General features: G+C 37.6%; 1 long non-coding RNA gene and 1 pseudogene across 1 annotated transcript; one reads left to right on the forward strand and one right to left on the reverse strand.

Annotated features, from left to right (window-relative positions):
* Window positions 1–23,548: 23,548 nt before the first annotated feature.
* Window positions 23,549–23,996, reverse strand: LOC145100210 (uncharacterized). The gene is made up of 3 exons (XR_013704892.1): window positions 23,974–23,996; window positions 23,778–23,903; window positions 23,549–23,638 (listed from the first exon to the last, which is right to left on the reverse strand). It is a non-coding gene; the product is annotated as an uncharacterized LOC145100210 (long non-coding RNA).
* A 1,144-nt stretch (window positions 23,997–25,140) lies between these two features.
* LOC145098544 (UDP-glycosyltransferase 88B1 pseudogene) lies at window positions 25,141–25,779 on the forward strand (annotated as a pseudogene).
* The last annotated feature ends 369 nt before the right edge of the window (window positions 25,780–26,148 follow it).

Consider the following 26,148-nt stretch of genomic DNA (forward strand, 5'->3'; position numbering starts at 1 on the left):
TTGATGGAAAGATACCATCAAAGTGCACGACAAGAGAGGTATGAAATCATCTGCTCCATGATAACAACCATGATGAAGGACGGGGAATCCGTCACGACCCACATGCAGAAAATGCAAAGGTATGTGGATCGTTTGCTGAAGCTCAATGTGAACTTTCCTGAGGATCTTGCAATAGATATCATTTTGCACTCCTTACCATCGTGCTATGATCAATTTCGCATGACATATCACATGAATAAGGAAGAGGTCACACTCAACAAACTTCAGGGACTTCTCAAGACCGCAGAATCAGGTCTTAAGGGGAAGTCGGTTCCTATCACTCCTACTCCAAACTCAACTCCGGTTTTGGCAATCGGGAAAAGTCGAGGGAAGAAGAGAAAGAGCTCTTCTAAGGGTACCAAGGCTCGGACCCTTGATGGCTCTTCTTCAAGTGGAACCAAGAAAGGTTTCATCACTCCTTCTTCTGACCCAAAAGAGGCTGAATGCTTCTATTGCCATGAAAAATCACATTGGAAGCGGAACTGCCCAAAATACCAGCAAGATGTGAAGGATGGGAAAGTTAAACCCAACCATGCAGGTATTTACACTATCATTTCTAATAACTCACCCCATTCTAAATCTTGGGTCCTTGATACCGGTTGTGGTATTCATATTTGTTGTGACTTGCAGGGACTAAGAAGAAGTGAGAATGTGGAGCAAGGAAGAATAAACTTGATCATGGGAAATAGGAAAGCTTTACCTGTTACCAAGATTGGAGTTTATACTTTATCGCTAAGTAGTGGGTTTAGTTTAGATTTGAATAAATGTTGTTACTCGCCAGGAATGGCAAGAAATATTATTTCCTTTCATGCTTTGTACAAACAAGGGTTTACCTTTTCATTTAATAATGAAGTTGGTTCGATTGATGCTTTCTTTAATAATGTTCTTTATTTTAAAGCATTACCTTGTGATGGTGTGTATGAAGCTGTATCTGTTATAGATAACTTAGGAAATAATGTTTTGTGTATTGATTCTATTAATAATAATAACTTGGATAAAGCATCATTATGACATTGTCGTCTTGGACATATAAGCAAGAAACGCATAGGCCAACTCCAAAAGGATGGAGTCTTGGAGTCATTTGACCTAAATTCAGATGATAGTTGCGAGTCATGCTTACTTGGAAAAATGACAAAGTCACCCTTCACAGGTTCATGTGAGAGGGGTGAAGGTTTGTTGGACCTTATACACACGGATGTGTGTGGACCATTCAAACATGCCACAAGGGATGCTAATCGTTATTATTTGACTTTTACTGATGATTATAATAGATATGGATATGTCTACTTGATCAAGCATAAGTCAGAGACTTTCGAAAGGTTTAAGGAATTTAAACAGGGAGTCGAGAATCAATTGGGCAGGAACATTAAGATGCTTCGATCCGATCGAGGAGGTGAGTATCTTAGTTCAGAGTTCCTCGATTATCTTAGGGAATGTGGGATTGTCTCACAATTGACACCTCCCAGGACACCACAGTTGAATGGTGTAGCTGAGAGGCGTAATCGAACCTTGTTGGATATGGTTCGTTCCATGATGAGTCGAGTTACGCTACCAATCTCATTCTGGGGGTATGCCTTAGAGACTGCCGCCCATATTCTTAATCTAGTCCCTACAAAGAAAGTTGCCAAAACTCCTCACGAGATGTGGACTGGTAAAGTACCCAAACTAGACCACATCAAGATTTGGGGTTGTGAGGCTTTCGTGAGACGCGAGACTCATGATAATCTCGAACCCCAAAGCGAGAGGTGTATTTTCATCGGCTACCCACAACAGTCCTTTGGTTACCTCTTCTACAGACCTAGTGAAAATGTGGTCTTTGTAGCTAGGAGGGCTTTCTTTAGAGAAAGAGAGTTCATAAGCCAAGGAAACAGTGGGAGGCAAGTTGATCTTGAAGAAATTCAAGAGTCAAGCGGTGAAGGAAATTCAAACCCTAGCACTCAACTTGAGGAGGAAACTCCTGTTGAGCCAATTGACAAGTATGTACCTCTGAGGTGTTCCACAAGGGTTAGGAATGCTCCTGAGCATTACTATGGATTTCATATTACTGCAGAAGGAGATACACTTATCAGTGATGAGACACTGATAGGTTTGGATGAACCTAACAGTTACGCGGAAGCCATGGCAGGCACTGAGTCAGCCAAGTGGAAAGAGGCAATGGACAGTGAAATACAGTCCATGTATGACAATCAAGTTTGGAACTTGGTTGAGAATGTACCAGGTCGTAAGACAGTAGGGTGCAAATGGGTCTTCAAGAAGAAGACCGACATGGATGGAAATGTACACACATATAAGGCTAGACTGGTTGCAAAGGGTTTCTCTCAAATTCCTAGAGTGGACTATGATGAGACCTTTTCTCCAGTAGCCAAGATTAAGTCTATTCGGGTTCTGTTGGCCATAACTGCATTTCATGACTATGAAATATGGCAAATGGATGTCAAAACCGCGTTCCTTAATGGAAAGTTGGCTGAAGATGTTTACATGAGTCAGCCAGAGGGTTTTGTCAGCAACGAGTACCCTAATAGAGTGTGTAAGTTTGAGAAATCCATTTATGGATTGAAGCAAGCACCTCGCAGATGGAATCTTTGCTTTGATGAAAAGGTTATGGAATTTGGCTTTTCTAGAAGTGAAGATGAGTCTTGCGTGTATGTCAAGGCTAGTGGGAGTATAGTTAGTTTTTTGGTGTTGTATGTGGATGACATACTACTCATAGGAAATGACATCCCAACTCTGCAGGAAGTTAAGTCCTGGCTTGGGAAGTGTTTCTCTATGAAGGACCTAGGAGAAGCTACCTATATTCTAGGGATAAGGATCTTGAGAGATCGGAGTAAAAGACTAATTGGACTTAGTCAGAGTACCTACTTGGATAAGGTGCTGAAAAGATTCAGCATGCAGGATTCCAAGAAAGGAGAGTTACTCATCCAGAGTAACACCAGATTGAGTAAGACACAAAGCCCTAGCACTGAGGCTGAGATAGTAGAAATGAGTCGAACACCTTATGCTTCGGCTGTAGGATCGATCATGTATGCTATGACGTGTACTCGACCCGATGTAGCCTTTGCCCTGAGCATGGTTAGCAGGTATCAGGCGAACCCTGGCAAGGCACACTGGACTGCGGTAAAGAATATCCTCAAGTACCTACGGAGGACTAAGGACTGGGTCCTTACCCTCGGTGGGAGTGATGACTTGAGAGTTGTAGGGTATAGTGATGCCAGCTTCCAGACCGATAGGGATAATTTCCGCTCTCAGTCGGGCTGGGTCTTTACCCTGAATGGAGGAGCAATCTCTTGGAAGAGTTCCAAGCAAGAAACAGTGGCTGATTCAACTTGTGAATCAGAGTATATTGCAGCTAGCGAGGCGGCAAAGGAGGCGATGTGGCTGAAGAACTTCATTGGAGACCTTGGAGTTGTACCAGCTATCAAAGAGCCAATGGTGATTTTCTGTGATAGTGAAAGTGCTGTTGCCTTAGCCAAAGAACCAAGGGATCACGGGAAATCCAGACACATCGACATAAAATACCATTTTATCAGACATCGAATAGAAGAAGGACTCCTTGTGGCAAAGAGGGTATCATCGGATGAGAACCCAGCAGATCCCCTCACGAAGGGACTAACTCGGGTTAAGCATCTCCAGCATGCTTGGAGCATAGGGCTGAAGGATGATATTAGATTCAGTAGTTAGATAACCCAGAAATTTGTAAAGTGTAATTGACATTAGATGATGAATAAAAGGAGTTTTATTTATGAGTAAAGTGTTGCTATCTCTTGTCGATCGTTTACTATATTTCTTTTGCATGTTTTGACTTCCAGAATAATTTTGTTTGGTATAACATATTATTCAAACCTCCACAGTCGGTCATATGTCGGAAGTAGGTATGAATTAAGACTGTCATGATGGGTTGTAGAGGTCTAAGGTGTTGGACAAGGCTACAACAATCATGAGTGCTCATAAGTTATGAGTATTGGACTCAACCCACGCTCACTGGAATCACTTCATGGAATTCTATCTCGAGTGATCGTGAGACGGTAATATCATATAAGTCTTCAAACCTAGAGATATGATTTGTTACTTACAAGTTGGTTATGCATTGACTGTACGAAAACGCATTGGTAACTCGATGTTATAAAACGTGCTTTTGTGTGTAATTCAATGAGTGGTAGAACAAACATATGAGTCGAAGTTTATCTGTTCCTTCTTGGATTAGAAGCTGATATCTGGGCCCCTCGATGATTTTGTTTTGACCTATGTACTGGGCCCGGTCAGAACTAAGTTGATGTGTTCAATTACGTTCTTTGTCAAACAAATCGGAAATCGAGAAACAAACTGCTGGACAATAAGTAAGACATTGTTCCATGTATTTGTCCGACTGATATCTAGAACGGAGGATTATATGATCCCTTATCTTAAATGGCGTACCAGCATCTTCTCAGTTCCGAGAGACCTTGAAAGAGCTACGATTGCCGGTCGGTTCCTGAAGTACTAGAGATATAGTTATTAGACTTATCCAAGTGGGAGACTGTTGGATAAGGTGTCTAAGTCCATAACTATTTCGGGTGTGTACTTGACCCGACCCGGCATGGTCCGTTTGGGTTGCATGGCACCATGCAATTGGATAGACTAAATGAGAGAAATAACACTTGGAGATTATTAATATATTATAAGTTCTAATATATTAATAATATTATTATTTAATTAGTTTGATCAAAGAATTAATTTGGAATTAATTAAGTGATCAAAGGATAACTATTTAAATATATGGGTTGATTATGTAAATCATACATATCTTGTATAGTGGGCTAAGAGGCTCCATGGATTATCAAGTTGGGTTCTACCCATAGGATGCTCCATGGATGCTCCATGGGAGTTACAAACCCATGGGTCATGGAAATGAAGAGTCATGACACATTAGGGTTTACATGGTGTAACCCTAGATGTGTCAACACTATATAAGGATCCCATTCTCCACCAAAATCGGTTAGACATAAGAAACGAGAGGGCTTGGCTGATTTTAAGAAGTGTGTATTATCTCAAAGGTCTTTCCAAGAGCATTTGGTGTTGTGTGAAGCATTTGAGGCATCACACTTGGGGTGCTAGGCTCACAAGGTTTCAAGGAACATAAGCTACAACAAGGTAAGTTATTCTATCTTTCATTCAAGTTAAATTGTTCCCCATGTATGCTAGATAGGAATATAACCTTGGAAATTCAACTTTGCATGATAATTAGACAAACATAGATCCAAGGTTATTAGGGTTGCATGTACACTTAGGAAGTGTTAGAATGCTCAAAACCCTTCAGCCACAACTCTGTCTTGTCATCACCTTCATTCAAGGATTGGGAGATAGCCACCTTTCCCATAACCGTACTGCCTTCTAGGATAGAGATCCATCCACGATTCATCTTCCCTTTGATTATAACTAGATAGCCTTTGGCCACTTTGACCCGTTCTCTTTCACCAACGTACATCATCCCATTCTTAGCCAATGTGCCAAGAGAAATTAGATTCTTATGAAGTTCTAGAATGTACCAGCAATCTAACTTTCTGATCATGCCATCGTGCATCTTAATCTGCACCGCGCCACTACCTTTGATACTGCTCATCTAATCATCACCTATCTTGACTGTGTTATCCCACTCTTTGAATGAGTCGAACTAGTCACGATTATACGTCATGTGATAGGATGCTCCAGAATCCAAGACCCAAGAATCAGTAGAACTAGATGTACATACAGCCAGTACATCATCATCGTCCCCTTCATCAGAACTTTCTTGAACCACAATAGAAATATTATTGCCGCTTGATTCACTCTTTGTTTGCCCATTCTTTAGTTGTGGAAAATTTTGATTGAATTCCCCCTTCTCCTTATAGTTATAACACTTGACATTCGATGAACTCTGTTTCCCCTTTCCTCTCTTCTGTCCCTCCTCTCCCCACAAACAAATCGGAATTGTACACCTCCTCTCCAACTGAAACTTTTCTTTTCAGTTCCTTCGACATCAGAGAGTCCTTCACATCATTCACAGTGATCAATGTCCTACCATAGAGCATGGTATCAATGGAATTCTCATATGAGTTAGGAAGAGAACATAAGGGAATGAGCGCATGATCTTCATCTTCAATCTTCACGTCAACACCTTGTACATCCAAGGTGATGAGATTGAAGTTATCCATATGATATTTCACTTGCGTACTCTCAGACATTCTGAGAGTGTACAGCCTTTGCTTCTGATACAACCTGTTTTTTAGAGAGTTGTTCTGTTACTTGTCATAAAGTTTATCCCAGAGCCCAAAAGTAGTTGTTTGATCCATGACCTCCCTTAGTACTTCTTCTATCAATCTCAATATAATGGCACTATGTGCCTTTGTTAGAATGTCCACTTTCTTTTCAGCCGCCATGTCCTTTGGCAGTTTTGCCTCTGCTTCCTGTGCCGCCGCACATCCTTGTTGAACCCGAAGAGCCCTCATCTTCACCTTCTACAAAAGTCAAGTCATTTGAACCATTGAACTTCTCCAAATAAAATTTGTGAGTAGACATCTTCAATCATAGGAATACAAACCACAGTTCTGATACCACTTGTTAGGAAGTAAAGCGGGTAACTAGCAAAACTATAAGCACACAAGACATAATATTTAAGTGGTTCGGTCAAGGTAACAAATGTCCACAGGCAAGAGGGGAGTATTATTTTATTTCAGAGCTCTCAAATAGAGGTTACAAGTACAATTACATAGAGATTTTCCTATCACTCTAGAATTCAAGATACAAAATGACCTAGCATGCATCCATATTTATATTTCAGGGATTAGACCTAACACCCTAATGGGCGAAGCCCATTGGCCCATAGGCGTATGAAAGGTGTCAACCAATCACAATCCGCCATGAAACATCTTCTTGAACATTCATCATGGTGGCACAACTTGGCGTAACCTTGAGCAATACCAACTTCTGAGCATCCATGAATGATCTTGAGCATCATAGAGGACTTCATAGCATACTTGGCTCATCAAGGACCAAGATGGTCCAACTTGCACCATAATGGCATAACAAGTGTATGGATGGCGCAACAGGTTTCGAGTGTGGCACAACAACATAATGATATCAACAACAACACCACCTTGGTGCAACAGGAACATACATGGCACAACAAGGCCATGCATGGCGCAAGAGCATACTCCATGGCTCTACAGGAATACCTCATGGCGCAAGAGGGAGCATAATTGCACAAGAAGGAATTCCCTTGGCACAACAACATCCTTCTTGGCCCATCCCTTCAACATATGGCGTAACAAGGTTCCCTTGTTGCTCCATATCACTCCCAAGTGCTCCAAACCTCTTCTAGTTGCTCCAAATTCTGTTTTGTATGATCTGTTCCTTTGGAACTTAATTCGTTCCTTTGTCAGACGATCCATTCCTTTCTCAATTGATCTGTTCCTTTGTCACATTCTCCATGAACACCAAGTACTCTATTTAGTTCCAGGTGCTCCAAATGCTCCATGAACATGATCCAAATGCTCGTGTCACATTTAACATATTTATTAGACCCATCAAATTCATCTCTGATGTGAGTATCCTTTACTTATGTTATGTGACCTCATCTTCTCCTAAAGTCTTTGTTTCTAGAGTATGTCTCTTTGGCATAAACAACTTAATCATCTCGATGCTCAAGTTTTATAGTATTTAGTGCCTCTTCATCACTTTGTAATAAAAAGAAGTGTCGTCACATATATCAAGCATATCAGTTAGGAAACAATATTCAACTTTTGTTTAGTATTTCTGATCTAGTTATCTATGTACCTTTTGATATTATTTCTTTTGATGTTTCAACTTCTCCGATTCACAATCAACTAGGGATGTTATTCAGGTCGGAACCGGACCGAACCGACATGAACCCGAATAACCCGAAAACCGAATAAGGATAATTGCATGAACTGAAAATTAGAACGCTTAACTAATGCGAGTTCAGTTCAGTTTGGGTATTAATCAGTTCAGCTCGGTTATTACTCGAATAAACCGAATAACATGTACAAGATGATTAATGACCTAATATAACCGAAAAGAAATGAATAAAACATATTAGGATTCTTTAACTCGAATAACATTTACAATATGATTAGAATGGTCAAATATTATAGCATTCACAATCAATCCTATACCCGAAGCGTATGGGACACGATGCATAATGTCTTACATAAAGATTTGATACTTTATCAATCTTCTGCCATAATATTTTATTTGCTATGTTCTCAAAATTCAAATTGTGAAGAGGAATGTCGTAATCATAATCGAAATTTTAAGAACACACTATGTACCTTTGACTAAATTTATTAACATTCCACAACCTAAGCCTTTAGATTTGAAATGAAGCATAATATTCTCTCCCTAATTATAGCAAAACAACTTTACAACCCTTACTACTTTGCAAGGTATAACTCTTGTTTTCTATAATTAATATTGCCAACTTGCAATACGTGCCTTAATAATCATATAATCATAACATTTATGCTCCCACTATCATGATGATTATTATAAACATAACACTTATGCTCCCACTAGCTTTGACATGTATTCATAAACATCTTAACTTTCAAAAAAACAATACTTATTGAATTTCTTAAGTTCATGTTTCTAATACTTAGTGCTTTGATAATCTTTTATCAAGGATTCTTATACACTTTTGCCTTAGATAGTTCATATGTGTGTCTAAATAATTAAGACTAATTTCCAAACCTCACAATTCAAATTATGGAAAGGGATACCACAACCATAATCAAATTCGAGAATGCAAATTTACAATCACTATCTTCTTAAAATCTTTCTTAGTGAAAGCATTTCCTCACAATCATTTTCATGAAGGAGGAAATCTTATGACACTTAGATTTAAACGGTGTATGTGTTCCTATCCATGTGAATTTGTTAAAACCAAAGTTTACGAGAAATTCAAACTCATATGGACCGAACTTTCTTAATCTTGATTTCTTGCCTTATGGTAGCACAGCTGCCCACCATGTCTTCCAAGTAGTTAAGTAGCTCACCCTTTCCTATCAATGTACCTTTCATTGATTAAGGTGCCTTGCCTTTTATGCGTTCAAAATGAGAACTCATAGAACTCACATGCATAATTAACTTAATTGGAACAGCACAAAAACAAAATAATGTCAACACGATAGGTTGTAAACCTCAACTCGTGTGCTAGTGATGATCGATAAGGTTTATTTGATTTGTTCTTGAAACCTTTCAAGACAATTAAGACTCCCACTGACTCCTTGACCTATAATATTCTCTTGTCAATAACCATTTCTTGACAAACAAATATTCAAGAGTTAGTGTAGCTTTTATCAAAACTCTTCATAAATTGGTCCTAGTTGGTCTTTGTCTTATCCAAGACATCACAACTTTCCACATTTGATGAATGTTATAAAACTTCTTAATACTTTTTCACTCAATGTCACAATCATAACTTTAAGACTTGTTTTGGAACGAAGTATGATTGACTTCTTGATTTAACCATTTCTTCAATTCTTGATTACTCTACTTAGACATACAATTGTACTAAGATTCACTTAGAGGATCAATTGAGATATAGTTCTTAATCATTAAAACCTATCATAAAGCATAAAAGGTACTCTCCCTTCTTCTTAGAATGGAGAACCTTTTATCTTTCTGCCTATTTGATTCTTCTTATTCGTTCTGCTATTGATTTAAACTTTTTCAATCAATTCAGAATTACACTTAATCTTATAAGTATAATCTTATTTACTAAACCTTTAGTAAATCATGACGAATGTCTTTGTTACTCTTATGGTGGACTTGATCAACACAAAACTTTGTGTACTCGATCTCCTAGTCCTTCACTTGACACTTTGTAAATGAATTAGTCTAATTTCCAAATAAGAAATTTCTCATTCATCGTGCAACCAAGTTGCATGATTCCAAGTTTCTGTCCAATTGAAACTTGGGCGATGAGAAACTTTCCTTATTTGATAAATTTTTGACATTTCCACAAACAACATAATTAAGAATCATATCCATTATTGCTAACAATAGAAACATTCTAACATCAATTTTCATATACGCCATCGCAAGGATAAATAAATAATACAAAATCAAAATTTATATTATTGCGGAAAAATTTGTCCTTACAATGCAATTCATTGAAAAACTATGCTTAGCAATCGAATTCTAACTCTAAGTAGTAGCTCAAGAATCTAATCTTCAAGTAATGCGATCGAAATCCATTTCTTCACGGTTAGATTTTGCTCACTTCTTCCCTTAAGCTTCCTCTCTTTTTCTTCGATCCTACAAAACATCAATTGTAATCTTATCACATTATGTATTAAGAATCTAGAATGTGAGCTTAAAAGAGTTAGTCAATGGATTTTACCTAAAGCAGAGCCATACATTTTGACTCTCCCATCTCTTAGATCTCTTAGGTAAATTAGGCAGCTTCGTCTCCAATGCCCCTTCTCTTGGCAATAAAAGCAAATTGACTCTCTTGGAACAGGACACGGAACTAGTTCAGACATTGCCTTTCTCTTATGATCAAACTTTTTGATCATAGCATGTCTTTCGTTGCCATTGTCTATATCCATAGAGGTCTTGAAGGCAGATTCACCAATCAACTTTGCTTTTTCTATTGCGCCAAACCATTGTTGATTCAACAGCAATAAGCATATAGGTGAGATCTATAAGGGTCACGTCGCAGTTCATCATATAGTACTCTCTTACGAACTCACTATACGAGTTAGGAAGTGACTGAAGAACCCAATCAACAGCCATCTCCTCACAGACAACGAATCCCAACATTCTTAACTTATCAATGTGTGACTTCATCCCTAGGACGTGTGCACACACCGACTTTCCTTTTTTATGTTTACTTGCCAAAAAGGGCTTGAGTGAGCTTGAACTTTTCAAGCTTTCGAACTTGTGGGTTAGGGAGAATAATTGGAGGAGGTGGAGGAAGTGAAGCATGATTTCTTGTTCCTCGATCGAATCGTGGAATATGATCTTCATGTGGAAAGCTTGTTCCATGGGATTTGGGAAAACCATAGTTGTCGAACTTTGACATCTACAAAATGGGAGAAAAACGAATTCAAGTTAGTTGATAGATTGAGTCCTTAGTAAATCACCCAAATGAAATACTAAGGCTAGGACCCAACACAATATTCCACAACTCGGGAGAGGGATGCCGTAACCCTAATTGCAGAATATTTGAAGGTAAGTGAATGACGATTCACTAATTTCCACCACGAAAAACGAAAAAGAAATTTAAGTTTTAAATCTATGAAAACTCCTAGATCCTTTGAGATTCATTGAACATATCAATGGCATGTTTAAATCTCGATATGCCCCTCTTGTTTGTGACTGGGATGCCGAGGATCACAAAGCGGGTGTGAATAACCATGCAAACTGACATGGTGCCCTCACATGTTACGATCACCTATTCGATGTGCCGGTAAACCACACACGCTCCACCGAACTATGACAAACATTGAGTCACCCTTTGCTACCTTTGCTTAGAACCATTTAGTGTGCCGGTAAACCACACACGCTCCACTAATGTCTTCGCAAGGGCACAAAGTGTAATTTCATGGAATTGCATCAATTCACTTTTGCCTAAGTAACTAAGATTGGGAATTTGAAAAACATTTAGTTACTTTTGTATTTCAGTATACTTATCAAGGTTCTAAATAACGTAAGGCGTGACTTGGCGGCAATGTCAAACCTCAAGCTTTTCCGAGCCTTGGCGAGTCACAACGTTTGTAAGGCGTGACTTAAGGCGGCAATTTTCTATATAATTAATATTTTTATATGTATTTTCAGCTATTATTCATCTTTATACACATATATGAGTTAAGGCGGCGTTTTTGCAAAGCTTGGCGGCAGGTGCAAGCTTTGGAGTCGTGGCGTGCCATGGCGAGCTTTTTAGAACCTTGATACTTATAATGGAAGGTTTCGTCCTATCCTACCCGTTCGGCTAACGACCCTCCACTAGTCAAGAGTGCGGTGGGTAAGAGTGGATACCCATTCAATCGCCATTTTATAGGCAATTTCCTTAAACACCCCTTATAGATCAACTTCGTGAATGAGGCCTACTAACGGTAAGACTAACTTTTACTCATACATATATATAATGTTAGACTTTTAATGTTATATATAGTATAGGGTGTATTTTATACTTTTAAAATACTATGTGGTTAAATTTAACAATTATACCTTTAATTCAATTAAATTGTAAACCTAAACTTTTATGGATTTATTAAACTTCTTTTAATTATACACCTTAATTAATTAATAAAACCATAAGGGTGTGATTTGAATCTTTTCAAAACAATACTAGGGTTTTAGAATTTAACATTCCTAATTAAACTTTTAATCAACTTTTAAATTCCAAAACTTGAGGGCAAGTTTTGAAACATTTCAAAACATTAGGGTTTAGAATTTAAATACACATCAAATTAAACTATTAATCCAAAATTTTAAATTCCAAAACTTGAGGGCAAGTTTTGAAACCTTTTTCAAAACATTAGGGTTTTAACTATTTAAATTTCAAAACAACAAAACTTTTGGGTTCAAATTTAAACTATAAAACCTAAAGGGGAAAATATGAAACTTTTCAAAGCACAAGAATCAAATAACAAATAATCTAAATTAACATTTAATCACATAATTATCCATATTTGATTTATTTAATGATTTCTTGCAAAACATTTTACCAATTTAATCAAAATAATTAATCAATTATCACATAAGGAAACAAATATTTTATTAATTGATAAATATCTTTAATTAGATCAAGAATATAGTCAAATATATCATAAATTCAGATTTATATTGATCTAATATGATAAGACAACTATCCTTAAGCAAAAACAGCAAGAAATCCCGGTTTTCCCTCCATCTGACCAGCCGGCTTGCCGAGTCAGGCATGGACTCGTTGAGTCAGCATGGACTCGGCGAGTCCAGCCTCCAGAAACACAAAAATCGAATTTGTCAATCATACAAAACATCAATACAATAGAAACCAATCTAGGCTCTGATACCACTGATGGGTTTTGGCTATAAGAACATCCTATGTGCTCATACAAACCCTAATGCTTGGATCTAGGTTTCTCTATTGTACATGCAAGTCATCCAAGACTATAAACCCTAATTCTAGCATTCAAGTAATCATATTAACATGAGAATGGGTTTAAGATATTACCTTGATTGTTATGTAGCAATAACAATCACAATTCCTCCTTGTATTGACTTTAGAAAACTTAGAGTCACAAATGTCACTCCTCTAATGGTTCACAAACACCAAAAGCAAGAGGATGAAGATGAGAGAGGATGGAGGCTGCCCAAAAACGTGTGAAACCCTAGAAGGATGCTTGTACACGTTTTTGGGTCATAAGGGATGTATATATAGTTAGGCTATTAGGGTTATCTAACAAGGAAACCCTAATTTGGATGCTTAAGCCCTAAGCAACCCATGGACTTCATTCCTTAAGGCCTTGGACGATTTCTTATGGGTTTCCCCATAGAATTCGTCTACTCCTTAATATAAGACAATCCATAGCCCAAATTGCAATTATCTTATAATTACAATTCCAGTCCCTTAAGTTTAATTAATCTCTTTTAGTCACAAAACTAATTACCAATTAATTCTTGACTAATATTAATTAAACAATATGATTTCTCCTTTAATATATTATTCTCATAATATATTAATAAATCATATTTAATACTTTCTCTCCATAATTCATCCTATCAAGTTGCTTTGGTGAAGGCAACCCAAAATGACCATGCACCATCAGGTCAAGTACATACCAAAATAGTTATGGACTTAGACACTAATCCAAAAAATATTTCCACTGTACCATCCCAAAAATTATGATAAAATTTTCACATAATTTCATTCCAATCATACGATAATCACGTGATGCGGAAAACATAGGTGGATGTAGTACGATCAGGCCGGGCCCTCCCCTTTCGATTTGGAAGTACCTGAAACAAAATTTGAACATTGTAAGCATAAATCTTAGTAAGTTCCACCAAAATATCCCAAACCATACATATATAACACTAAAAAACATATCGGGTCTATTTAACCCCTTCGGTATCTTTCAACCGGTACTAGGTCTATTTCACCCCCTTCGATATCTTTCAACATTTCACCCCCTTCAGTATCTTTCAACTGGTACTGGGTCTATTTCACCCCCTTTGGTATCTTTCAACCGGTACTGGGTCTATTTCACCCCCTTCAGTATCTTTCAACTGATATTGGGTCTATTTCACCCATACCACTAACACATATAATCATAACAATGAGAGTCACAAAGACATCAAGTAGATACATGCATTAGTGGTAATTGTCATGAAGACAATCTTCATACTACAAACATAATCTAATGGGCCGACATTGGTGCTTTCGGCCCATGGCTATAGTGAAGTAAACTCACCTTAGACTGAAGATATCAACTCGCACTCAGGTTATTGACTCGAGAAATCCTCTCAGTATGGATCTACAAGCTCCAATGCAACCAACACTTCTCTAATGTGCTCCTTCATCTCCAAGATGTACCAAGAACACTCTAAATCACTTAAAAACACCTTCTTTTTTCTCACAAGGCTCAAACTAGGGTTAGGGTTTCAAGGGAGGGTGTTGGAGAGGTGGAGGCTAAGAATGGAATGGGGTTGGCGAAGTTAAGGATTTTAAATAGGGCTCAAACCACGAAATTGGGGTTTGGGTACTGATCTTGTACGTCCAGCGAACTCCATGAATGCCTAGTATGCCCATCGTACTCTAGGTATGCCCATCATACTCCATCTATGCCTAGTATGCCCAACGTACTCCATATACACCCAACGTACTAGACCAAGCCCCAAACCTTCCTAACTTTAAACAATCATAACTTCTTCGTTCCAACTCCATTTTCAACAATCTTTATCTCCACAGAAAGGTAATGAGAAGCTCTATAATCCTATCAACTCTCCTTTGCCTCAAAACTTTCTGAACTTAAATCCAAAATTCCTAAAAGGCCCAAACTATCACTTTACGGTTATACCCATGGGCTCCAAAGCACCAACCGAACTCTCGGATCGCCTAATCTACATTGCCCACATCCAAAGGGGCCTAAATATCTCTCTCCCCAAGTCCCGAAATTGTATGCTAATTGACCTTCGGGTCATGACCCTGAATTATGAAACGATTTGAAACATGGTGTTATAACTCTCCCCCACTTAAATGAGATTTCTTCCTCAAAATCATTCCTTACTACTTCCTCTGCCATGCTAGTCGATCCTGCCCGAACTTCATGAACTCCGATTAAGACTGAAGAATCATCCTATACCAATGAATGCCTCCCAAACCTGCCATCCAAGCTCCGTATTAGCAGACTCCTGTATACCTCCAAAAAAATAAACCTTAACACTCTGCCCTCATCTAAAGAAGGAAGCCCAACTTCTCTACATGAGAACTGAAACAACTACCTTACCCTTGCCAACTAGAAGACCTCATATCACAACAATAACCATTCAAAGTAGGAGACTTCCCGAAAACATGAACCCATCAATTAAAATCCCAAAAATTATTCCCTAGGACTGCTGATCATTCATTCATCGCACCCTCCCCCAGTCTCTCACTAGGAATACCATTCTACTATATAGAAGGAATGCTTAGAATATATCGATAGTAAATTTCACAAAATCCCTAATTCGGAGGTTATGCCTAGAAACCTTAAATACGCACTTGACTTCCAGACAAGTCATCACCAACCTGCTGATCTCACGAGCATAAGGATAGTTAATCCAAAAATTCTCACGTTGCATCCAAATCCCATTTCAGCTCAGGTGTACCCCCACCAGAAAAATCACTTGAGACATTCACAATGAAGTTCATGACTCGAGATTCCATAACCAATGCCCAATGTTGGTAACCTAACTCCTAATAGACAGCCCGCAAGCAAACAAAGTTCATAATGAAAAACACTCTACAAGCAGCTACTGACGCACAACTATTATTCCTAACAACCTTTAACAACCCACATGATCCAAACCAGCTGGTCACTGAATCTCCCGACTCCCACAATGCACTAACACCCAAATAAGCCAAGAAAGCTAACGATCTAAACCTAAAAGTCTCAATCAAAATACTATTGGGTCTTGCCCATATAAATCATACATCCACTGATTCACAATACATCGTGACACCTGCTATCCACTAAACGATAATCTCACGACACATAACCGATCTTTCGGTCCTTACATCCATAGCCTGAAGATTCACGATCAACACCGTAGAGGCCTAAAGGCACCCAACCATCGGTCCACCGACTTGCAGGAACCCAATCAACATCCCTCTCAATGCTAACCGAATACAACATGAGCCATACCCTTCTATCAGACACAATTCTCTTCACAACACAGACTGATATCAACGTAAAATTAGATGAAAACATGGTCGCACACAACTAGAAAATGAGATAGACGGTCACATGCTTGTTCCGAATCGAAAGCTATAAGCCAAATGATAATCATGCTAATAATACTAACAAAGAGGTCTCATGTTATCTTACTCAGACCACATGCACCCTTCATGATGATAACCGAGGCACTATCACAATGTACACCCTCAAGGGGAGGCACATAACCAACCCTGCATCTACTACACTCTTTCATCCTCATAACCTTACCCAAAGGGTGAAGTACCAATAGATTTAACAAAATGACAAACCTCAACCATTAATATAAAAATCCTCATGAGCGGCCGATACAAGATCCCCCACCTCGATTGAATCTGAATAGATCCCACTTATACATAATAGCTCGAGAAAACTTCCAAGGCAATCTAGAAATGTTGCCAAAACTTTAGTCATTTGAATCCCACTACAAATCCTACCGACGCAACATGTAAAAAAGTAGATTCTATGTAGATCAAGGTCACACCTGGAAAGCTGAACAACGATTCCCCAACATCCAAACTTCTAATAACCAAGGACAAATGCCAAACTTGAGCCTGCGGTGAACCAAAATTCTGCACCACAATTGAGGGTAAACATACCTAGAAACCAAAGAAAATATAAAACATATGGAACTTGACGATAGGTTGACACATCCATTGAAATTCAACTGACACAGCTCGAAACTTTCGAAGAACTTCCACTTTTGATGATGAAGGATATGACCAATGATCAAGAATGCATTGACAACTAGCCTAATAACCCAATACACTATTGAAGAAAACCCATGTGAAACTAAACATACCAAACTCTGAAGTTGATTTACCGATCAATAACTGCCCATCCTAGAACAGGGATACCAATCTATACAACGAATTGAGGAATCCCTCAGCACCCGATGCTCAATCTGAGCGTCCCAAACACCTCTTGATTTATTCAGTGACATCTTGATAGGAACCACTAGTTACAACGAGTTCCTTATCCAACATCTTCTTTCCGCAAAGATGACTCTTGCATTCCTAAACTCATACATCTGATGATAACTTGCTATGCACCTCCGTGTTGACCAAATCATGAAATAAATTTTTGCATACGCGAACCATAAATCCCTAAGACCCATTCTTCTGAAATCGTAAACTCAAACATAGTGTTGATCCTTTAAGAAAAATATCCAGTTCTCCCCCACTTAGGGTTCGAACTACCACCAAATGACGTTGCAGACAAGCCACATCTCAAACCGGTTCAAACAGATGTGTAGCATCCCCGAATCTTTAGAATATATAACACAACATAAGTTGGTCTTCCAGATAAGGACCAAGAAAACTTAAAGTTACTCCGGATCTCATATGGAGACCTTGAAAACCTCCCAATCATAACCACCTCTAACATTAGAATCCCATGCAAATGCACAAATAATAACTCTGTCCATTCATGACACTAATTCTCCATCTACAAACAAATGAACTACCACACACCTCACCTAATTCTCCAGCAAAAATTCATCGCAGTCATTACTCATAAATATAAAAAAAAACATCATTCTATTAGTCAGGATACAGCAGAGACAACAAAATTTTCTCTTACTTATTCACTTCCCTTGGTTCCGAAAACAATCAACTAGAACCTGACCTAACTAAATTCAAGAAAGCAGACCCCTAATCTCTTCTCAAGGCAACCATACCACAAAAACCATTTTGTGCATTCTTACACTGCCATATCTGTCGACAAAGAAAACTACAATCTTTTAAACTCATGTCGGGACAACATCCCAACTATGAAAATCACATGTCTACTCTCTCTTTCCTCCGAATCCGGAAATCTGGAAGTACAAAACCCCCATCGATGATAGTGACATCCCAATACATTTTCCAATCACTTAACCTTCGACTGCAATCCTCGATCCATTCACCATAATCGCTTCCTTCTTGAGTCCCGCGACTCATCTGGCACTACTTGAGCAAGGCCCTCCAGACCTAAGAATCAACTACCTCTCATGGGTTTGCACCATTGAAACCCAATAGACATGGCCACTAATATCACACCCCCAAACCGAGAATGGCAGAAACGTTCGGGGGAGGAGGATGTCATGTACAAAATCATAACAATGCACAATAGTAAAACAAGAAACAATATCTATTGCATTAATAGAATAGTTAATACATGTGTGTTCTGTGTATAATTGTAAGACACCAAATATATATATATATATATATATATATATATATATATATATATAACAAAATAAAAGACGAGTCTTGAACAAGCTCCATCTTCTCAAAACCTGATCCAATGTACTTGTCTACTGATTCCCTGAAAATACAAGTAATTTTGAAAGAGAGTATCAACATTTAAGTTGGTGAGTTTAGAAGTATTTAGTATTTAATGTTTGTAGTTGTTTCATGAAAACATTTGTATTTGATCTATGAAAGTGCTAGTATATGCTCTCCAGAAAATCCTATATTTTATATAATAAATGAAAAGTAGTCTTCAACCCTAAGACTCAACTATTTGCATGTTCTGTTCTCTATAACAATGTAAATGTATGTTTGCTCTCTGTAACTGTGTAAATGTATGTTTGTTTTCTGTAATTGTATCATGTATGTTTTCCATAAAAGTAGACTATCTTTACTAGAAAAATAGTTTGTTTGTTCATGTATGACTTTTATGTATGCAGATAATGGAAAATAATAACTTGCAGTAGTATTACTTAAATAACATCACTGGCGTAAGTTTGTCGGGAATTTCTCCCTGTGAGTTCCTATATTTTCAGATGTAACTGAAAAGTAGTTTTAATTCAATAAAACCATTTGGTGTAAGTGTCATTGTACTTATAAAATAGTATAACATAGTCTTAGTTCACAATAAGACTATAAGAAGACTGTTATATATTGTTATGTTTTATTTGTTATAAACCTGTACTTTATAGATGTACCATTTTTAATAAAACCCAGTACTTTGCAGATGTACCTTTTTTAATACAACACGGTACTTTGCAGATGTACCCTTTTTAATAGAACACGGTACTTTGTAGATGTACCCCATATATAACCCGATACTTTGTAGATGTACCCCATATATATATATATATATATATATATATATATATATATATATATATATATATATATAACCGTATACTAAAAGTATTATTCATAGCTTGTTGTAAATAAATGAATTGATAGTATGTTCCTTTCCTAGTATACTTGGCATGTAAAGTATATGTACGTGAATCATGTATTATTCTTCTGTTCTAGAATATAGTATGCATTGATCCCCTAAACGATACCTATTATAGTTTATTATTATGTTTGTTTGAACTGTAACTGATTTGTAGAAAAGACTCAATCACCCAATGTTTGCAACTGAGTTAAGTATATACTTTGAAAATGGGGTTTAATATTCATGTATATATTGAGCATGTATAACTACGATTTAACCGACAGTCGAACTAGTGATCCTACCCTAAGCCCACAACCAAACAAGGAACAAGAGTCAATGTATTTAACAATAGTCTTAAGTCCGTTAAAGCATACTTATACAAAATTATATAAATGGATATGATTTTGATCATAAACAACAATCTAAAATAGTTTAAAATAGTTTTTGAAATGATTTTAACAACTTATAAAAAACATAAGAAATCCTTTGTTTGCTTGTTTTCACATGTAAATGTTAACACAATATAAATTGTGTTCTACTTGTACCCCCCCCCCCCCCCTAAAAGCATTTAAAAAGGTAAATTGTAGGGGTATGAACTCACCTTTTGTGAGTGATTCGATTGGAGGTTTGATTTAGGATGTTCTTCCACAAGTTAGACCCAAAGACAAAACAAGTCCTAAAATGCATATCACATAGTATATAGGCATACAATTAGTGAATATAACCTCTAAGGCATTAAGGAAACAACCTATGATGTAAGGAACACTTACAAAAAAAGTGTTAGAACCGAAATCAAGTGGCTTCTTGGTGTTTACGGCCAACCTTCGGTGTTCACGGCCGCAAAGGATTTTCGGCCCTTGAAGATTCAAGTGTTTTCGGCTAGAACTCAATGTGTGTTCTTGGTGTTTCTTGGTGAAATGAAGGAGATGTAGGTGTTTACGGTCGTAAACTCAAGAATGAAGGGTGATTGATTGTGAAGAGAAGAACAATAGATGTTCTTAAATAAGATCCGGAGGTGGATTGGATGATCTTCAGATGATAGATGAGAGAAAACATGGGTTTTCGGTTGAAGATCATGGCAGAAAAGTCTTGAGTTTTCGGCCAGAAGTGAAGAAGTGAAGAAATTTCCGTCCAAACATATATATATATATATATATATATATATATATATATATATATATATATAAGGGAGGGTTTGCGGTCTGAAGAAGGTTCACGGCCCGAAGGAGTTCACGGTCGGGAACGAGGGACATTTACCGCTACGAAGGCTCGTTTGTGGTCCGAGAGTTTACTGCCCAAGCGAGGGTTTGAGGCTCATGCGAATGTCCTCGGTCCTAAATGATTTCCCTCCTAAAACACACAACACCTAAGAATACTAGGTTTATACACCTATAAATTCATTATCCTAACTATATTAAGATAATAAAAGAAATAAGTATGACCTATGTTTGATATGTTTGACTTTAGTTGATGAAGTTTGACTTTTACAAGATAGAAATTACAGGTTGTCACAACTAAGGCCGAAACAATCACCAAAATCATCCTCATCCTGAACGATCATACCCAATAAAACGATAAAGGCGAAAATACACTACAACGAATCATGGTGCCAAGCCATTCCATCTTCCTTAAACAGTTCCTTAGAATCCCCTAAATTTTCCTCGAGTCGAGTATGGATCATGTGCTTCTATTAGTACATGCCCAATACTACCTTCCACACTTATCCATACTTTCTTCAAGAATCATCTCGGGTCCTCTAAGTAACTACTCCTGTCCACATCCGTCCTATCCATTCTTATACACCCATTCTCAAACGAATACCCATTGCTAAATAATAAAAGCCAACACACTACAACACATCCTATGCTCTCCTACGTTCCCGACCTCACCCTGCCATCAACTGCTGAAGAACTCCTAAGAATGTCAGTTAACTACTTCATGAATACAATCACATACAACAAAGCTTAGATAATCCTTCAAGTAAAAGACTCATCCCTGCAATGGTTAGAATCAAACAAGAGCTACGTAGTAGGATCAAATCTGCCACTCTAAGATTATTTAACCTATGCAACATGTGACTTAACATATTCACATAATAGTTAACTCACATCACCAAGGGCCCCAGAAAGCACAAAGCAAACAAGATTCGTGCAGTAACACTCCGAGCCACTGCTAAACAGAGGACATCTCACACTCACTTCCTACCAAGAAATACTACAAATCTAGTATAACATCCAATTCCTCTTAAGCTACAAGGCATTACATATTAGGCCAATATATCCAATCATTTAAAATCCATACTAGCATGCAATTTTAAAAGCTCAAACAATCAGGCATATAAAGGCATCTCTCCTAGCATACTATCACACAATCCTAAGTAGATCCTTAGTACTAATTTTTTACACTACAAGAAAAAAGGCCTTTTACGACGCTCATTGCGCGTCGTAAATGGCTCAGACGACGCGCAAATGTGTGTCAAGGAAGGCCATGTCATAAAGATAGACGACGCGCATTTACGACGCGCATTTACGACGCGCGGTTACGACACGCAATGCGTATCAAGGAAGGCCCTGTCATAAAGGAAGACGACACGCATTCGCGTGTCGTAACCTTACGACGCGCGTGTTAATGACACGCAATGCGTATCAAGAAAGCCCCTGTCAAGAAAGGCCATGTCATAAATGAAGATGACACACATTTTTGCGTATCGTAATTTTAAATTTAAAAAAAAAATTATTTATGGATTTACTTATTTTCATATTAAATTTGCATTTTATGTCACATAATGGAAAATAAAATACCATATACAAATAATACAATGCATTGCACAAAAGTTAATGTTATACAAATAATCATTCGAATAGTAGACAAATGTAATACTACAAATAATCATTCCAATAGTAGACAAATGTAAGATTTCAACATTTTTTATATAATTAACTAAATTATTAGCCAAATTTCCTAAAATACCAACATACTTTTCTATGAAGAGCATTAACACTATTCTTTTCCATCAAAAACTTCAAAACCTGCATAATTAATTTAATGTTAGCTATATTTTGAACTGCACAAACTACTTTCTTGTTCTCAGTATATGTAATCACTACTGGTGTGTGTGCTTTTGTCTCATGTTTAGAAAACAATCAAGAAATTTTTGTAAAATGTTATACCTATGATATTAGGCAAATAAGTAAGTTAGGGGTAATATGGGAATTCATTTAATTAAAGGGTATCTTATTAGTAGGAGGGGCATTTTATAGTATTTAGCTGTTTTGTCAGATAGTATAAGAAGAGGGTAGTGGGCAGGGAGTGAGTGTCAAATTTGTTTTAAGCAAATTTGTCAAATTCATTTGTCAAATTCTTGATATTTTTAAGCAAACAGACTCACCCAAACTTGTTTTAAGCTTCAAAAATATTTCATCCCGACTCTTGTTTGAAACTTTACTAAGCCTATCCTGTAATGAGTGTCGAAGAGCACCTGTTGGTGGACAAAAAGAGCATTCAGATTCAATAATCATATATATATATATATATATATATATATATATATATATATATATATATATATATATAGAACCCTATTACTAAATGTGTGTGTATGTGTGTGTCGAATTGGGATTTTCTATCAATCTGCAATTCTGCCTTTCAGAGACCATATTATTTTGTCCCTACATGATAAAGACATGAGGATCTATAAATGAGGTTAAAAGTTCAAAGTTAAACATTACCTTCTTTAAAACCATATTATTAATTTTAATCGTTATTTTAAAACCATCTTATTAATTTAAATTGTTTTTTATTAACATCAGTCAAACTAGCAAACCAAAACCTCCTAATCCAAATAACAACAAACACAAAACCCAAACCATTTTGGAAATCAGGATCTTTTTTTACTTGTGCACAGTGTATACACCACCTCTTTTTATTAACTTCCACAATGCTGCTTTGGCTTCCACCACTGTTTTAATCCCTTGCCATTCTTCAAACACCAACCTCTGTATGTTAAACTGCAACCACACAAAGACAAAGATAAGCATCACGGATTCCAACGGAATTGGAATGTACATTCCATTCCATGAGTCGTTTACTTAGCAAATGAACGGAACTAAATTCTGTCCCAATTCCTTTGACAGATTCCATTCCTACCTCTGCACCTTGACGAACACGAATATCTGTCCCCTTGCTATCAATCGATATCAAAGAAACATCATCCACCTCACCCTCCAATGACAGTAACTCTCTCAAGGGTTTGGAAAACATTACATTCAGCTCCTGTCACCATCATTGATTCAGATATATAAATATAAAAACAATGATTATACATACAAATAAAAAACCTTACTTTCAGATTCTGCTCACTGCCATTAACAGCAATATCATCAGGTTGAAGACCTTCATATTCCTTCACATTAACCCAAGCAACTGTCCCAAAACCTCCAATAAAGTATATATCTCTGTTTCAAACAAAGGAATAATGTCAGCCAATGGTTGACTTGTTTGACCGCTACCATGCTGACGTGGCAGACACGAAATAGTCTTATCTTATTTGTAATAAACAAACCTTATATTCTGCATCCTAAAGTAGTAGAAGTTTCCCCACTGTTGTAAAGGTGCTTGTTGGTGTTTTGTTATATACTGCTTATGTGCCCATTCCTGCAGTAAATAACAACAATTCATAGATAAGATAGATAACAGTTAAAAAGTTGATAAATTTGATTTACTTGCAGACACAGGTTGGGATTTTCTATCAATCTGCAATTCTGCATTACAATTGATTTGCTGCTTAAGTTACCATCCCTCTTTAATTCAATACATATAGGTGCACGAGTTGCACCACCTTCACCAGTTGGCTACACAACTTAATTTGAAAATTGAAATGACTTGTTTTGTTATCATAATGAATTAGAAAAAACATAAAGTGAATATATATGTCCAGATTGAATATGAAAATAAAGAAAAATGAAGATCGTACCAGAGCAAGATGCCCAATCAAACTGTTCAAAACTGCTGATTTACCTGTACTCTGAACAATTGGTAGCCCATAATTAGAAATGAACTATTTAAGATCCATAAATTGGTAAACCTGAAAAAGCAAAAGGGTAGGCTAGCAAGATCAGATTGGCTCCATGATTAGCTAAACAGTAAACCCCTAGCAGTTGATGAGTGGAGCTTGATCTAGTAGAAAGCATAATGCAAATTAATACTTCGACATATGGCATTAAGCAACAGTAGATGAGTTTCTGCTGCAAGCAATAGTTTTGAATCACCTATATGCTAAATTGGAATCTAAGCAAAAATAGTTCCCAACTACATTTAGAAAAAAGATCCATCAAAAATAGGGATCGCAACAAAAACATATCGAGAGATCCACTGACTTAGTCAATCAACACAAAAGCAAGTAGTCGGATCAAAAGAGCGCATGTAAGACAAACTTACGGTATTGCCAAGAGCAACAAAATTAAGAAATTTGGAAGGGTGTTTTGAAGAAGACGATGAATTTGCATCCCCAATGGCAAACACCTTCGTGGGGTTTGAAGAAAGGGCTGTTGACGCGCTCCGGGAAGGTAAATGCATCCCCAACGGTCCAACTCCGCCTATTTATTTCATCGGACCTTTGATCGTCGGTGGCAATCATGTGGATCCTAGCGAAAATGAGTGCTTAAAATGGTTGAATTCACAACCGAGTAAAAGTGTAGTGTTTTTATGCTCTGGGAGTCAGGGTGTGTTGAAGAAGGAGCAGTTGAAGGAAATAGCTATTGGTTTAGAGAAAAGTGAGCAAAGATTCTTGTGGGTGGTTCGAGATCCGCCACCAGATGACAAAAAAACCGACTCGAATTCCGGTGGTGGTAAAGAAGTCGGTCTGGATGCGATTCTTCCTGACGGGTTTAAGGGCAGGATTGGGGATAAGGGGATGGTGGTGAAGAATTGGGCACCACAGCCGGTGATACTTAGTCATGAGTCGGTGGGTGGATTTGTGAGACATTGTGGGTGGAACTCGGTGCTTGAAGCGGTGGTAGCTGGGGTGCCACTGGTGGCATGGCCATTGTATGCGGAACAGAAGATGAATCGAGTGTATTTGGTTGAGAGAATAGACACAAGAGAGACAGAGATATTGATTCAGGTACGATTGAGAGGTAAGAACATTTAATCATTTGAAGAAGAAGGAATTTGGATGGGCGAGGTGGGGACGAGGAAAACTTGTTTCCTGTGAGATCCAAAGCACAAAAGCCCTAGTTTTTCCAATTTTGGGATGGCGTGTTTTAACATGTGAGAACGTGGGTGAAGGCGGGGGGACCTAGGGCTTCTTGTTGGAGGCGCTGGAGGTGGGTGAAGGAAGAGGCCTTAGGGCTTCTTGTTGCTAATTCGAAGATCAACATCGATGGTAGAAGGTGGAGGCATCAGTAGAATGAACAAGGTAAAAAGAGAGGAGATCGAACCATTTGGTGTGAGGGTCGATTTGGAAGAAATCTCAAACCCTTAACCTTAATTTACCATCCATTTGTAATTTGGCTGAGGG

The sequence above is a fragment of the Lactuca serriola genome, chromosome 4, assembly GCF_051521515.1.
Source record: "Lactuca serriola cultivar US96UC23 chromosome 4, Lser_US96UC23_V15, whole genome shotgun sequence".
NCBI lineage: Eukaryota > Viridiplantae > Streptophyta > Magnoliopsida > Asterales > Asteraceae > Lactuca > Lactuca serriola.